This window comes from Herpailurus yagouaroundi, unplaced genomic scaffold (genome assembly GCF_014898765.1).
Source record: "Herpailurus yagouaroundi ecotype Mexico unplaced genomic scaffold, PumYag 67793, whole genome shotgun sequence".
Lineage (NCBI taxonomy): Eukaryota > Metazoa > Chordata > Mammalia > Carnivora > Felidae > Herpailurus > Herpailurus yagouaroundi.
In genome coordinates, this window is record NW_024420586.1 from 2,485,672 (window position 1) to 2,501,800 (window position 16,129).

Below are 16,129 nucleotides of genomic sequence, written 5' to 3' on the forward strand. Positions count from 1 at the left end.
CACTAAAGGTCATCAAAAACAGAGGAGAGCAAAACAAACCTGGTTGTGGAAGCAGGGGTACATGAGCTCTAACGATTAGAGGAGCTCAACGACGATCTTATTTCAAAAACAAGTATTTATTGCATACCTACTCCATGTAGGCACAGGGCTAAATATGCCACAACACTTAAGCAGTCACGGTCCTTGCCTTACGGAGTTTCCGGGAAGGTAATGAGTTTACTCAAAAAGACTAGGGTCACAATTTTAAAAATAAATTACAAAACAAAAAAAAAAACCCTCAGGCCTAAGATTGAGTTTATCCTTCAGCTACAGCAGCAAAGGAGACTCTTGGACACAGTCAACCAAAATATGAAACTGGTGAGGTCATAAACACTCAGCTCATAATGGGTACCCAGAAAGCTAAACTGTCCTTGTTTTGCAAATAAAAGTGGACTACCCTGGACTCTGTAGCTCCAGGACCACTTTCTGATTGTGTCCCAGTAAAACTACCTTAAATTATTTTTTAACATTTTAAAATTTATTATTTTTGAGAAACAGAGAGAGACAGAGTGTGAGTGGGGAAGGGCAGAGAGAGAGGGAGACACAGAACCTGAAGTAGGCTCCAGGCTCTGAGCTGTCAGCACAGAGCCTGATGCGGGACTTGAACCCACAAACTGTGAGATCATGACCTGAGCCGAAGTCAGACACTTAACCGACCGAGCCACCCGGACGCCCCTAAAACTGCTTTAAAGACAAATAAAAACCTCAAGCTAAATAAGCCACTTTGAGAATTACTCAAGCGTGCTCATGAATGGTAGGGCTCACACCCTAACAACTTACTTTCTTTTTAAACTTTATGGAGAATCCAGTATATAGTCTCTCCCATTTTTGAGAAGTGTGATCCTTTATTCTTCCCAAATTACAGATCTATTATTTTATTAGGCTCTTCATTTAAAATATATACCAGTTTCCTTTTTTGATAAAATGTAAGCCTCGCTTTGCAGGCCTGTGTACACAAGAGACTTCAGAATCACTTGGGGAGTCTTTTTTTAGGAGTATAGATTCCAACACATTCCCTCCCTGCCCTGCCCCCCACCCAGTGTCTGATTCAGTAAACCTCTGGGGGGCTGAAGAATCTATTCCCACAATCAGCCAAGTTTAGGAAATCAGTATTTCACAAGCAGATGCTTGGGGAACAGTTATTAAACTTAAGTTTGTATAAACACTCAAACATACTTACCTTTAAAAACATTTGAAAGAATTAAATGAAAACTGTCCTAAACATAAAAAGAAACAGTGACTGGCCACCTACTGGAGAAGTTATGGAATTTATTTACATTGAAGAAAATGTTTCCCATCTTAAATACCACACAACCAATACCCTCCACCCCTAATTCTCATTCTACCACCCATCCTTGTCTTTCTTCATTGACAAATTTACTTTAAAAACAGTCTATGGTTAGGAGGCAAAATAGTGGATACCACTGGGGTGCCTGGCTGGCCCAGTCAGAAGGGCATGCGACTCGATCTCAGGGTCATGAGTTCGAGCCCCATGTTGGATATAGAGATTACTTAAATAAATAACTATTTTCAAAAAAAGAACAGTGGATACCCATAGCAAGATGGGGAATGACCAGAAGGGCCATGAGGGCTTCTAGAGTACTAGGTATGCTAGTATGGTCAATTTGTAGAAATTCACTTGTGATCTGTGCACTTTTCTGTATGTAAGATTTCAATACAAAGTTAGAAAAACAGACTCTTACTTGCTTCCTCTACTCCATTCCCTCCTCCCTTTACTACTCAAGGTACCTGAAATTGTCCTTCCCAAGCCCACCAGTGGCCTCCCAGTTACAAAACTCCAATGGACATCTGGCATCCTGGATGCACCCCGAAACTGGTGACCCCTCCATCATCTTCATACTCTGTTCCTTCAGTTGCCAGGATTCTAATGTAGCTCCATTGTACATGCTTTGTAGGGCACTCCTTCCCTCTCCTTTTGGACCTTCTCTTCCTCTGCCCATTTCAAGGTTGGTCAGTCAGAGTAAAACCTTAACCCTCTCTCCTTCTCGCTCTAGAGCAATTTCATTTCAATCTAAGTATTTAACTTCCACCCTACAGCTACTGATGCCCAAATCTGTATTCCCAATCCCAGCCCCTCACTAAGCCTCAGGCGTGTGTGGGACTCCCCAAGAACATCTTCAGCAAGTGTTTCATTGCTACCTCATAATGAACTTCCTTTCTCCAAAATCCTGTTTTTCTCCGAGTTTCCCCACCTCATTTAATGGTCCTACAAGCCACACAAAGGATAACATCAAAGCAACTCTTTAATGAAACAATGAAAACAGACTTCAAAGACGGTAAGATGTGGTTGTTGCCTCCACAATCTAAAACAGTGGACAAATAATTATACCACTTGTGATGAGCATACTAACCGACAAAGGACAGGAGGAACACAGAGAAAAGAATAATGTACCACAACTGGAAATTCTGGAAAACCACTGCAGAGAGAAGGCAGCCTAAATAATCAGAAAGTTTACACATTTCTTTCCTTCAGCAGCCACCCAAAAGACTTAAGACTTACTGTGATTAGGACCAGCCTCTGTAAAAAGTAGTAACAAAAGAAATCAAAAGTTTGGAACCTGCGGATGATTTGACACACCACTATCTTTCCAGCTATACACATGAGTAGATATGATCTCTAAACAGAGCAAATACAGAACCATAAACCATGGCTGCTGCTTTAATAATATAAAAAATGTTCTATATCAAGAAGTTCCCCTTTAATATCAAAGTCAGATGTGGTTTTGATAACATACTCAAAATAATTTGGCATCAAAAACTGCATAAATAGGGGTGACTGGAGTTCAGTCAGGTAAGCATCTGACTCTTGGTTTTGGCTCAGGTCATGATCTCACAGTTTGGGAGTTGGAGCCCCATGTCGGGCTCTGCGCTGGTGGCACAGAGCCTGCTTGGGATTCTCTCTCCTTCCCTCTCTGCCCCTCCCCTGTTCATGCTCTTTCTCTCTCTCAAAAATAAGTAAACTTTTAAAAACTGCATAAATAAACCCAGTGTTTTAATTATTACATTTTAGCTATTATATAACTCAGGGGTCATATAACCTGTACACCAAAATGTGCAGCTGCTTTCAAAGTTATTACACAAGACCATTTTTATACCAGTCACTGTGGAAAATAAGTGCATGTGGGGACATTTTTACAGTAAATGTCATTTAAAATTAGATATTCTCCTATTTATAGGAAATGAGGCATAATTATGTATTTTTCCTCCAAATGTTACACCAGCTCTTTGATCTTCGATCAACCTTTTCTGCAAGAATTTCCATCTGAAAACATTTTTCATTAAAAACAAAATGCTTTTAATCTGATTCTTTTCAGTTGTTTCAGAGATAAAAACCTGAAGTGGATTTTTTAAAAAAGGCCTATGAAAACTAACAATACTTTTGAGGAAATTCTTGTTTCAAAAAAAAAAAAAGAACATAAAATGAAAAATAAACTATGTGAAAGAATTTAGGGTAAAACAAAATGATGAAAACAATCAACAATTTTGCCCAAATCAGGCTACATTGCTGCCCTTAGTAATGTGTTGTAAACTGAATTACAAATAAAGAGAAATTAAATGAGACTTTATTCGTGAAATCAAAAAAAAAAATGCCTTCTTGCCGTAATGAGCATTCTATAGTACCTGCTTTTATATAGCAATCCTTTCTCATCTGAAAGGCCACACACAAACTGATAATAGAGGCTTTCTTTCTCTGAGAAGGGGGTTAGAAGAATACAGACAATGGGATCCTGAAATTTATCTTTACTGTTTTGACTTGAAAAGGAACAGTTGGGGCGCCTGGATGGCTCAGTCCAGTTGAGTGTCCGACTCTCGATTTCAGTTCAGGTCATGATCTCACGGGTTTGTGGTATCGATCCCTGTTTGCGCTCTGCACTGACAGCACGGAGCCTGCTTGGGATTCTCACTATTCCTCTCTTTCTGCCCCTCCTCTGCTCATGCTCTCTCTCTCTCAAAAATAAATAAACTTTAGAAAACTGCATAAATAAACCTGATGTTTTAATTATCACATTTTTAGCTATTATAAGTTAGCGGTCATATAACCTATCCATTAAAATGTGCAACTGCTTCCAAAGTTATTACACAAGACCATTTTTATACCTGTCACCGTGGAAAATAAATGCATGTGGGGACATTTCCCATGCTGTCTCTCAAAATAAATAAACATCTTATTTAAAAAAAATTTTTAAGTTTATTTTGAGAAACAGAGCGTGCACACACAGGGTAGGCACAGAGAGAGAGAGACAGAGACAGAGAGACAGAGACAGAGAGAGACAGAGACAGAGAGAGACTTCCAAGCAGGCTCCTCACTGACACAGTGCAGAGCCAGATGTGGTGCTCGAACTCACGAACAGTGAGATCATGACCTGAGCCAAAATCAAGCGTCAGATGCTTAAACAACTGAGGCACCCAGGCACTCCTAAATAAACATTTAAAAAAATAAATAAAAGGAACAGTTATTCAGTATTAACTTATACACTATTTTTTAAAAATAGGTATTTTCTCACCCCCTATCCCTTAGGATGGCCACTATCAAAAAACAAGAAAGCAGCAAATGTTGGCAAGGATATAGAGTCAATGGATCCCTTGTGCACTCTGGGCGTGACTGTAAAATGGTACAACCACTCAGGAAAACAGTGTGGAGGTTCCTCACAAAAATTAAAAATAGAGTTACCATATGATCCAGCAATTCCATGTCTGGATATTTAACCCAAAAAAGTGAAAGCAGGTTCTCGAGGGTATATTTGCACACTCGGCGTTCACAGCAGCATTATTCACAATAGCCAAAAAGTAGAAGCAACCCAACTGTCAAGGACATTATGCTAGATAAAATAAACCTGTCACCAAAGACAAATATTGTATGATTTCATTTATACGAGGTATCTAAAGTAGTCAAATTCACAGAAACAAAAAGTAAAATGATGGTTACCAGGGGCTCGGTGAAGAGGAAATGGGGAATGGTTTAATGGATATAGACTTTCAGTTTCCTAAGATAAAAAAGTTCCGGAGATTATTATGTATCCATGTGAATATATTTAGCACTGCTGAACTGTACAGTTAAAAATGGTTAGGATGGTAGGGTTTTTGTTATGTGTGGGGTTTCTTTTTTACCACAATACCAAAAAATGAAAATAAAAAAACTGGTTAAGATGGTAAAAAAAATAAATAAATAAAAATTAAAAAATAAATAAATAAATAAATAAATCAGGAGCGCCTGGGTGGCTCAGTTTGGTTAAGGGTCCAACTTCGGCTCAGGTCATGACCTCACAGTTTGTAAGTTCGAGCCCTGCGTCAGGCTCTGTGCTGACAGTTCAGAGCCTGGAGCCTGCTTCAGATTCTGTGCCTCCCTCTCTCACTACCCCTCCCCCCCACCTTTCAAAAATAAATACACATTAAATTTTTTTTTTAATTACAGAAAATCAACGCAGCCAGAAAGAAAAATAAACAGTATGCCTCCTCAAAAATGTTTTCTCTTCAAAGTAGTAACTCTGACAGGTCAAATAGTGAGTGAGAATTTAGTGCAACTATTTATGTAAGAAATTAATAAAGGGAATTTACTTTTGATATATGATCATACGGCTTACACTTCTAAATGCTTTCAGATCAAATTTTGAGCCTGAAGGAAAAGCAGCCTCTGTATATTTGAAATAAAAGCGAGAGAAGATTAGAAAATGGCACTGTTTAAAGGGGAAGAGGGATTTGTCAGTTTTTTGAAAATGTGAAACTGAGGGAATGTGTAAGTATGCCCAGAAACAGATCTGAAAAGATGTGAACAGTGGTTAGCTGTACAAGTGGTGGGATTAAGGGTGATTCTTCAGTATTTTCTGTATTTCCTATAGTTTTCACAACATACAGTGATTTATTTGGTATTATGCAAAGAACAAAAGTGGCTGTTCCTCAGTATATTCTAAAGAATTTGCCACAAAGAATGAAGGTAACTCCAAATGAAGAGGGACAAAAATATTTTGATCCATGAAGACATTTTTTTTAATAAATCTATCGATCAGTGATGCCACGTTTTGGAAGAAATATATTGACAGGATAAATGAATCTGTCCTTCCAAAACGGCCACGTGGATGGGCATTTATTTGCATGTATAAATTTGGGAGCGTTTACACTTTCCCAACAACAGAAACCGCAATCATTTCAGTCTGTTTCATAGTAAATGGGTTAGGAAGCTAGTATTTTAAGAGTTCAGACTTGAACCTACAAAGAGAAAAACGGTTTTCCAACCATGACAAACACAGAACTATTTTATGAGAAACTCATTTCTGTAATTCTGTAGTAGAGTAACTGGTATCTCCCAGTTCTTCCTCATCCACTATAAACAAACTGTGATCTGAGGAGATAAGGCTGTCGTCTTCAAGATTAACATTATCTTGGCCTAACATAAAACCAACTTCTATTTTATCTCTGGAGGGTAGAATTCACCACAAAATTAGGTCAGCAAAGCAACTATGTTTCATTGGCAACTGTTTCATATTCTACTCTTTAAAAATAGTTATCGGTTTTTGTTAAATTCATGCAAAAATAATAAACTTGTCTGATAAATAGGAAGGAAACCTCAAGGCCAATGAGTGAGATCACTGTTCCTTCAGGCAGGTTTTGAGTCATCTGGTTGGGCTGTACTGGTTTCACAGACTTAGAACACACATGACATGTAATCTACCACGTTTCAAATTTATCTTGAACTTCCTCATTCAGACAGAAATTTACCACTGCTTACCTAAACCCCCATAGATATTTTCTCCCTCTCTCTCTCTCTCTCTCTCTCTCTCTCGGAAGGCACCCCAAGATGAATCTTTTCTATCTTGAGTTAAAGGGATACAGGTAAGATAAAAATCAGAGGGAACGATTTATTTCAAGAATTGTCTTTCAAACGCTTCTATGTTTTAAAGTAACTAAAAAAAAATCTACACTTTTTAAGAGGAAGGGCTATTCTGTCAAAGCAAAGTCTATCTAAACCCAGGTTTCATTTCCTCAGAAACCACTGTGCGCACGGGGGACACCGGAACCCACTGACGACAACTGCCTTCAACCTCATCTCATTTATTCACGGCATTTTCGTCCTTAAGGGAAAAACTGCAAAACTGTTTTATGGGGAAAAAAAAAAGCTGCTGTGTTAGGCTCTATTCAGCTGATGATAATCCAGATTCATAATGAAAATCTCTCCAAAAACACGGAACAAAAACAAGAAAAGTCAATATTTGGACTATACACAGCAACTTCTAACAGTGCTCCCCAACGAGGCAAGTCCACAAACAGGCTCAGGGTCAATATTTGCCAAGTGAGGTAAGCCATCAACAGAGGATTCAGGAAGCTTGTTGGAGTCCTCGTATCATTTGGTGCTTACTTACTTGCCAGTTTAACCCGTGTCATAATACGACACGTGAATCAGCACCTCTAAGGGGAGAGAAGATTCATTTCAGCAAGCACAAAGAAAAACATTCTGTTATTTCACAAGGACTGACGTCTGTGGGATGGGGGAGAAAAGAAAAAGAAACCTTTACTATTTTCATTTATCCTATTTAAAAAGACCGCTAAATGAATGAACAGACATATCTGAAAAAAGAAACCGATGGATATCCCTTCCCAACCAGAGCTATTAATACACACTTGTGAATCTATCTCGGGCTCCTCATTGTCACCCAACCAAACAAAGACATCCTTAAGTCGGAGCCAGTGTGGGCTTTGAATAAAACACACGGAGTTGCTTCAAAGAGTCAGAAAGAAGTAGGAAGACAAAGGGTGACTATTTAAAGTGCCTGTAAAACAATATTCAAAATACAACTGTATTATAATGCCATTATCATAAAAACTCAGCTTAGTATTCAAAGTTAGAGTCTCTTAGCATGTCAAAAACTCTCCAACCCTTGCTCTAAATTCTTGCTTCTACAACTATTTTAGTATACAACGAACACAAGTTTTAAAACCCGCTACGTTAAGAAGTTGGCACTGTTTTCTAATAGAACTGGAATGAAGCCACGCACAAATTAGGAAAAACTCAAAGTAAAAAAACAAGTAACTTCCAAATTCTAAGACTGAACTTCAGACTGAAATGTCTTTCCCCCGAAAATATCTACATAAACCTTCATGTTGCATGCACGAACCATAAAATTCCACTTAAGCATTATTGGGTAAAATCAACTCTTTAATTCTTTCATTTCAAAAATCTTTTGGCACTTTCCTGTCATATTATAAATAAGTCAAGTGCCAAGTTTTGGAAACAGATACATTTCTTTGCTATAGAGATGTCTTACGCACCTAATTACTTGCAGTAATTTTAAACGTACCATATAAACAAATATCAAAGTTCATTTCTTAGCTTCTAAAAAGTTCCAGTGTAGCCTAGAAAAGACATAGGTCTTGAGCAGGTATACATAGAGATCCTCTAATCATAAATGTCTATAAATATGCATAGGCCTCACGGGGTAATAAATTCATTTATCATAAATGTCTAGTCCATTATCTACTGTTCTCTCTCTGCTCCCCATTCTTTTAAGGTACAATTCATCTACTTCTTCCTTCTCCTCTTCCAGTGTTAGCTGCACACAGGGGGCCATTAGCATTTTAGAAGGAAGAGTGTTATAGTGTCCTGAGCAGAATTCAGTTCTAAATGAGAAGTGAATTTATCCAAGTTTCATCTACTTGTGACAGTCCTAAGTTCAGGATGCTAATCTGAAACTATAGATCATTTCAGTAGACAGATGTGATACAGGAGGGGCTGAAAACAGCTTACGTTCATACAGCGCTTCATTTACCATTCTTGTCACATGTGATCTTATTTGAACCCCCAACAATCATGTGCAAAATGGAGGGGCATATTACTGTCCCTACAGTACCATGATAAGGGGACTCAGAAACTAAGAAACCTCATTCAAGTTGATTAGCCAGAAACCAGAAACAACGATAAAGAAACAACGATAAATTAGAACCTGGGCCCGTGCTTTCTGAATGCATCAAGGGCTGGGTAGTTTTTCTTCTTTGTGATCTACCATGCGACATCTTTGAAGGGTAACAAACGGGAAAGAATCCAATTAATCTTGCACATAAATATGTATTTACGTGAGTAAATATGTATGCATTATATATATGTGTACACAGTAAATATATATATGTGTATGTATAAATATATGTATTCACTATAATTTCTCAAGAAGACCTTTGGAGATGCTTAAATTGTAGGAGGGAATCTTTATTATCTTTCAAAATATGTGCCATTTAAAATAATATTCAAGTAAAGTTGCAGCATTTCTTTTATAATCTACAGGTGATTTTCCCTTTCCATTTAGTAGTAGTATTCTCCCCTCAGTTTTTTTTTTTAATTTATTTATTTTTGAGAGAGTGGGGAGAGGGGCAGTGAGAGAAAGAGGGAAAGAATCCCAAGCAGACTCCGCACTGTGAGTGTAAAGCCCACTGTGTGGGCTGGGGGCTCGATCTCACAAAACATGAGATCCTGACCTGAGTGGAAATCAAGTCAGACGCTTAACCGAATGAACCACCCAGGTGCCCACTCCCCTCATTTTGTACTACTGATATACTATTCATGATAAGAAAACTAATTTCAGAAAATAAGATGGGCAATAGAGGCATTACATCAAGACCAAACAGCCACAAAGAGTATGTGAGGTAATAATGCCCTACAACTAAGGACACAGTCACCTCAGGCTGTTCTAAGCAGGAAGCTCTGAGGGCAGGTCACATTTTTGCCCTTCGGGAAGAAACTGCCACAGTTTTCAGGAGGCCAAATTCTCTCCCTCAAGGCGTCTGATGATTCCATCTCCAACCCTCGTCTCTCAACCAATGTCCATACCCTTGGATTCCATGTCAACTGGTCACTGCATAATAATGTCCACAGACACTTCAACGAGTCCAATCTCTCCAAAATCAAATGATCACCTCTCTCCCTCAAATCCACATCAGCCTTCTTCTACGTTCCCATCTCCCTGAATAGTTCTAACAGCCACTCAATTTTCCAAGCTAAAAGCCTGGGCAGCACCCTCAGATTCTCCTTTTCCCTCCTGTGCCACATCTAATCAACAACCAAAATTTGAAATTAAAAAATACTTTTGGAAAGCCCCAAGACTGTGCACCACCATAACACTACTGCAGCAGCCTCCTACAAGAAGCCAACTAAAAGTAACAGCTCACATTTATCAAGCCCTTACTTTATGCCAAGCACTGTGCTTGGGTCTGAGTTAACTTAATCCACACAAAAATGTGAGGCTGGTGCTAGTCTTAGCCTTGTTTTTTACAGATGAGGAGACAGCTACAGAGAACCTGAGTATCTTTCTTGCCCATAGTTAACACGGGGAAACCTGTCTTAACACAATGTGGAACTTTTACTTCTGTGTCCTTGGTTTTCTGCTCTGCTGGGAAGGCCCTTCTTCCAGTTGCGTCCCTCTGCCCAGCTCCAGAGGTCAGAACAAGCATGTACTCCTCTACAAAGTCTCTGATGCCCCCTGCTGGTGCTCATTCCTCTAAGTTAGTAGCTGTCAAGGTTGGCTACTCACCCTACAAAGTAGGTGACGACATCCCAGTCCTAGAGATCCTTGCCCTCTAGATGATTCTAATGTGTAGCCAAAGTTGTGATCTACTGCTCTATATCTCCCCCAACCCTTTTACATCAGAGCACTTACTACACGACATCAGAATGGGCAGTTTCTGAGCCACTAACCTTAGTTTCACTCACCTGGTGGGGTTGGGGTGGGGATGGAGCTTTTTCAATCAGAGGTTCCAGGACCTCACTTAAAAAGTAAATCAGAGGGGCGCCTGGGTGGCGCAGTCGGTTAAGCGTCCGACTTCAGCCAGGTCACGATCTCACGGTCCGTGAGTTCGAGCCCCGCCGTCAGGCTCTGGGCTGATGGCTCAGAGCCTGGAGCCTGTTTCCGATTCTGTGTCTCCCTCTCTCTCTGCCCCTCCCCCGTTCATGCTCTGTCTCTCTCTGTCCCAAAAATAAATAAATGTTGAAAAAAAAAAAAGTAAATCAGACCCTTGGCGCGCCTGGGTGGCTCAGTCAGTTAAGTGTCCGACTTCGGCTCAGGTCATGATCTCCCAGTTCTTGGGTTCAAGCGCTGCATCAGGGTCTGTGCTGACAGCTCAGAGCCTGGAGCCTGCTTCTGATTCTGTGTCTCCCCTTTTCTCTGCCCCTCTCCCGCTCGCATGCTCTCTCTCAAAAATAAATAAACATTAAAAAAATTTTTTTTAAAAAGGTAAATCAGACCCATGGACGCAGGGTCCTGTAAAATGTCTCTCAAATAATTCTTGTGTGCAGCCAAATCTGCAAATTGTCTCCTAGGTAAGAACTGGGAGTTTTCATTTGTACCCACCAGGGTGTAGCACAGTGCTCACCATAGCTGGACTATGATAAACATTTGGGTAATGAATGAAATCTAGTAACACGAATCTGGGGATGGGGTGTATATATTCAATTCCAGCAGCAGCACCCAGAAAAACTGCTTCCTCGAATAGAACTGGGCAGCTTTTCAAACGTGTTTTTTAATCCACCAGTGCCCTCTACTGACCTGAAGATGGATAACTAAATCAAAACAATGGTTACAGTTCAAATATTTTAATTGTATGTGCGCATAACTAGTCTCTCACAAACACACGCGCGCGCGCACACACACACACACACACACACAGAGTACTTTTTCCACCAACACCTATACTATCAATCCCTATTCCCTTCAGTCCTGGCTGACCCAAGCTGATAACTCTCAAACCCAGATCAATCCTGCCAGTTGCTAGTCTCCACTTCCAGGAAGCAATCATGACAGAGCTCACGAAAGCAGCTCTCAGCAGAGCAATCAAAGCCTCTTACTGATCTTTTTTGTTCCTTGGTCACTGCCTCTTCCAAATCCCACCATATTCATAAAACCACTCACCTTTGGAAAACACAAGGAACCATTCATCTACCAATCTGCCTCACTTTATGCTATTCAAAGTATGATGGGGGAGCAGCAGCATCTATACTATCCAGAAGTGTGTTAAAAAAGGGAGACTCAGGGGCGCCTGGGTGGCGCAGTCAGTTAAGCGTCCGACTTCAACCAGGTCACGATCTCGCGGTCCGTGAGTTCGAGCCCTTCGTCAGGCTCTGGGCTGATGGCTCAGAGCCTGGAGCCTGCTTCCGATTCTGTGTCTCCCTCTCTCTCTGCCCCTCCCCCGTTCATGCTCTGTCTCTCTCTGTCCCAAAAATAAATAAACGTTGAAAAAAAAATTTAAAAAAAAAAGGGAGACTCTGAGGCCCCACCGCAGATCTATCAAATCAGAGTTGCACGTACAAATTTTGAGAGGCACTGGTTCTCACCTTCCTCAACTACTAAACCTGACATCGCCATTTTATGACAACTATTTTTCTAAGTGACTGCTTTGCTATCTTGAAATAAAATTCATCACCCACTACACGCATAAGTCGAAAAAAAGAGAGGCCAGTATCCTGATTTGATGGTAACATAATGGAGAACAAAAGGAAAAGATTTATAATAGGAATTATATTTCAGTATATAAATGCTCAACACAACTAAATTAAACATGTGCAGCACAATCCGAGTTCCCAAAATGTATCCCAATTGGGTGGTACTGTCCAGCTGAGAACCACTGGTCCACCATCACTCCCACCCTTTTCCTTCTACCTCATAGGAGGAAGGCAACATCTTTCCTCCTTTTTGAAGCTGAGGGATTCTCTCTTAGAAAAGCCTCCTCCCTGGGGCGCCTGGGTGGCTCAGTCAGTTAAGCGGTTAAGCATCCAACTTCGGCTCAGGTCATGATCTTGCAGTTCGGGAATTCAAGCCCCCGTGTCAGGCTCTGTGCTGACAGCTCAGAGTCTGGAGCCCACTTCAGATTCTGTGTCTCCCTTTCTCTCTGTCCTTCCCCCGCTCATGCTCTCTCTCAAAAATAAACATTAAAAAAAATTTTTTTAGTTTATATATATATAAAAAAAAGAAAAGGCTCCTCCCTACATTCCTAAGGCCATAAACACTGTCAAATCTTGAATAGTGGAACAACCACAAAAACAACTCTATAATCTTGACCTAACAGGCCTCTCCAGTTACCAACCATATTCCTCTCTCCTTCCCTTAAAGGAGAAAATCAAACTTATCAACCCCACCACCAATGTGTCCATTTACCCATGTCTCAGTAACCAGCCCACGTTAATATAGCTTTCACTTCTATCAGTAAACCCGTATGTATAAAGGTCATGGAAGCTTTCCAAATTGCCCAAATTAATGAGCACTTCTCCAAATTCATCTAACTTATCTCTCTGTAATGGACATTGTTGACTGTACATCTGAATTCCATTCCCTGCTGTGTTCATAAATTCATTTTTCTCCCCGGTGATTGAGATAAATTGACCCCATCCCCAGTTGATTTTGTTAGTCTTGGCCAATCAGAGCATGGCATTGCCCTGGCAATGGTTATCAGCTGAGGGGCAGACATGTGACTGAAGTTGGTCCAATCAGACTGAAGGAAGAGGGTAATCCAAGCGTGGGAGTTCTGTCCTCTCCCTTGCTCTAGTGAATGAGAAAACGTGTTACTACTGCCTGTTACGCTGCAACCATAAGGAAAATCAATCTTACTATGAAAAGCCAAGAAAAGGACCAGGTCCTTGATGACATTGTTGACCCACTGGAGTCCACCCATCCTCTAGACTTTGTGAGAGAATTCTCACAAAGTCTATTTAAGCAAGTGGGTTTTCCCAGCTGAAAGCATCCTAACATAGTCTGTCCATGAAACTTTTTTCCCTTGATTTTCTAAACGTCACCCTTTTGTACACCTACTTCCCAGATTTCTAGCCTCCCCTCTTCCTCTGCCTATTCCTTACACTTAGGTGTCTGCCAAGGTTTGTTGTGATCTTTTCTACTCAAACTACATGTTTGACTAATTTAACCTGAGATAGACTAGTACTTCCTACTTGGCTTTCAAACCTAAATGTAAATGTCTCTTCTGTGAAGCCTCCCCTGAAGTCCCCAGGGGTTCTATGCCCTTTTGTTGTGCCATACATCTCCTTGGTGGTCTGGTGAGCCCTATGGACCCGTACTCAAAATAATGCTTCTAACTGTATAAAATGCCAACTATACTTCAATAGTTAGAAAAACATTTTTAAAACTCAAAATCAGATATAGGAATATAGGCTTATTAGCTCATTAAATAAAAAGACTTAACAGTGAGTCTTATAACTACTGTAATATTGAAGTCGTGATGATCACAAATGATTGATACCTTGAGATCTGCAATAACTGTGTTACGAAAATGTCTATGATATGTATTGGTCCTGTGACTTCCACTGGTGATGAGTATTGCTAATACTAGTGCGCTTTATTGCTGTACTAGCTTATTAAATTAATCACTCCCAATGAACCACATCTCCTCATAGCCAGACTCTTGAGTAATGTCCCCACATTGACTCTGGGCTTGGCCATGTGACTTGTTTTGACATCAGCACATGTGATGCAAGCAGGTAAGTGTTTGCACAATCAGACTTGCCCTCTTAGGACCTAGTGACCATGTGAGGAAGCCCAAGGTAGGCACAATGGAGGCACCAAGCCCTCACACATGACAATAAGGCCACCTTACAGTCTAGCCACCAGCCGAATTCAGCCAATGGGGGATGCCAGCAGAACTGCCCAGGCAGACCCACTGACCGTGAGACATAACAAATCATTATACTTTTAAGGCACTGGTTTGCATTGGCTTGTTGCCTAACAAAAGCTAACTGATACAGTTACGTACACTTGTAACTGAAGGAAATGCTACATTTCAGTTGGCAATTGGTGAAAATGAAGTTTTTTCACATCAGGGTTTAGGGACTTCCCTGAATTCTATCTACAGACCCTCGGAGGGGCTGAAGACCACAGGTTAAGAACACTTGGTGCAGAGGGGAACCCCCGAGGCAGAGGAGATCCTGCTCTCCTTTCTACTACCACCAGTACATTGTTGATACCCATATAAACGGATCACAGCACATCTTTTGTTGTTGCAACACTAAAACTGAGCTGAACTCCTTGCACACAATAGGTATTCAACACAAATGTAAACTGCTTATGGGATCTGTCCCGTAACTAAACTGTGAGCTGCCTGAAAACAAACTAAAAGCACTTATATGGCACTTCTATATGCCAAAGGCTCTTCCAAGTGCTTTAAACATACTTATTTACTCCTTATAACAACCCTATGAAGTATATGCTATTCCCCCAACTTTACAGACAGGAAAACAGGCACAGAAAGGTTAAGGAATGTGCCCAAGGTCACCCAGCTGGAAAGTGGCAATGCCAAGACTGGAAGGCTGAATCCATGTTCTGATTTTATAGCGTGTCCTAATGTGCCCTAAGCACATTGCAGGAGCAAAATAAAACTTCTAAATGAGTAGTACAATTTTGAGATTTCATTAGCACTATTTTACAGGTGCTGTGCTTCTTGAAGACTCAATGCTGTACACTAACTTCTGGGAGCTTATGATTTGTTTTTCACGATAGAAAACATCATTTATTTTTTTTAAATAGAATGATGGCTTCAAGTTTAAAATGCAGATTTTTGAAACAAAGTCTTCACTCTGAAAGGCGATCTCTTTCAAAGGAAATGAACTTGTAAAATGTAAAACAAGGGGGTCGACTTGTCGGTACCAAATAATGTTCACTTGAGAGGGGAACAAAGTTGCAGCTTACCACCCTTCCAGCCATTCCCACATTGCCATACCAGCTTCCCCAAATCCTGCAGCAGCTTCTCCGAAGGTGACCCTCCCCCATTCACACGTCAGGTTCTGAAACCTGATCCTGCCAGGCAACCAAAGCCGAACCCTGCAGTGCCCTGAGCTGGCCTCTCCTTACACACGAACCCGAGGGCACCATCGGGGGTGTGTGTGATTATTTTGGGGGGGACTTTAACTTTTCAAAGTGTTTTATTCACGAAAGCAAGACCCACAGGGCCCACCCACCCATCCCGGGATCTCACGCCTCCGCCCAGCAACCTTTCGCTCCTAGGTGACCGGTGAAAGAACAGCTGGGTCGGGACGCAGCTGGCCCAGAGGCGAGAAAAGCCTCAGGGCGAGCCGGGCCTGGCCCCCGGAGAGGCC

The 16,129-nt window shown here is 40.8% G+C and overlaps 1 protein-coding gene across 1 annotated transcript in view; it reads right to left on the reverse strand.

The window, feature by feature from the left end:
* APOO (apolipoprotein O) overlaps positions 1-16,129 on the reverse strand; it is a 57,670-nt gene that overhangs the window by 41,226 nt on the left and 315 nt on the right. The window lies entirely within an intron of this gene.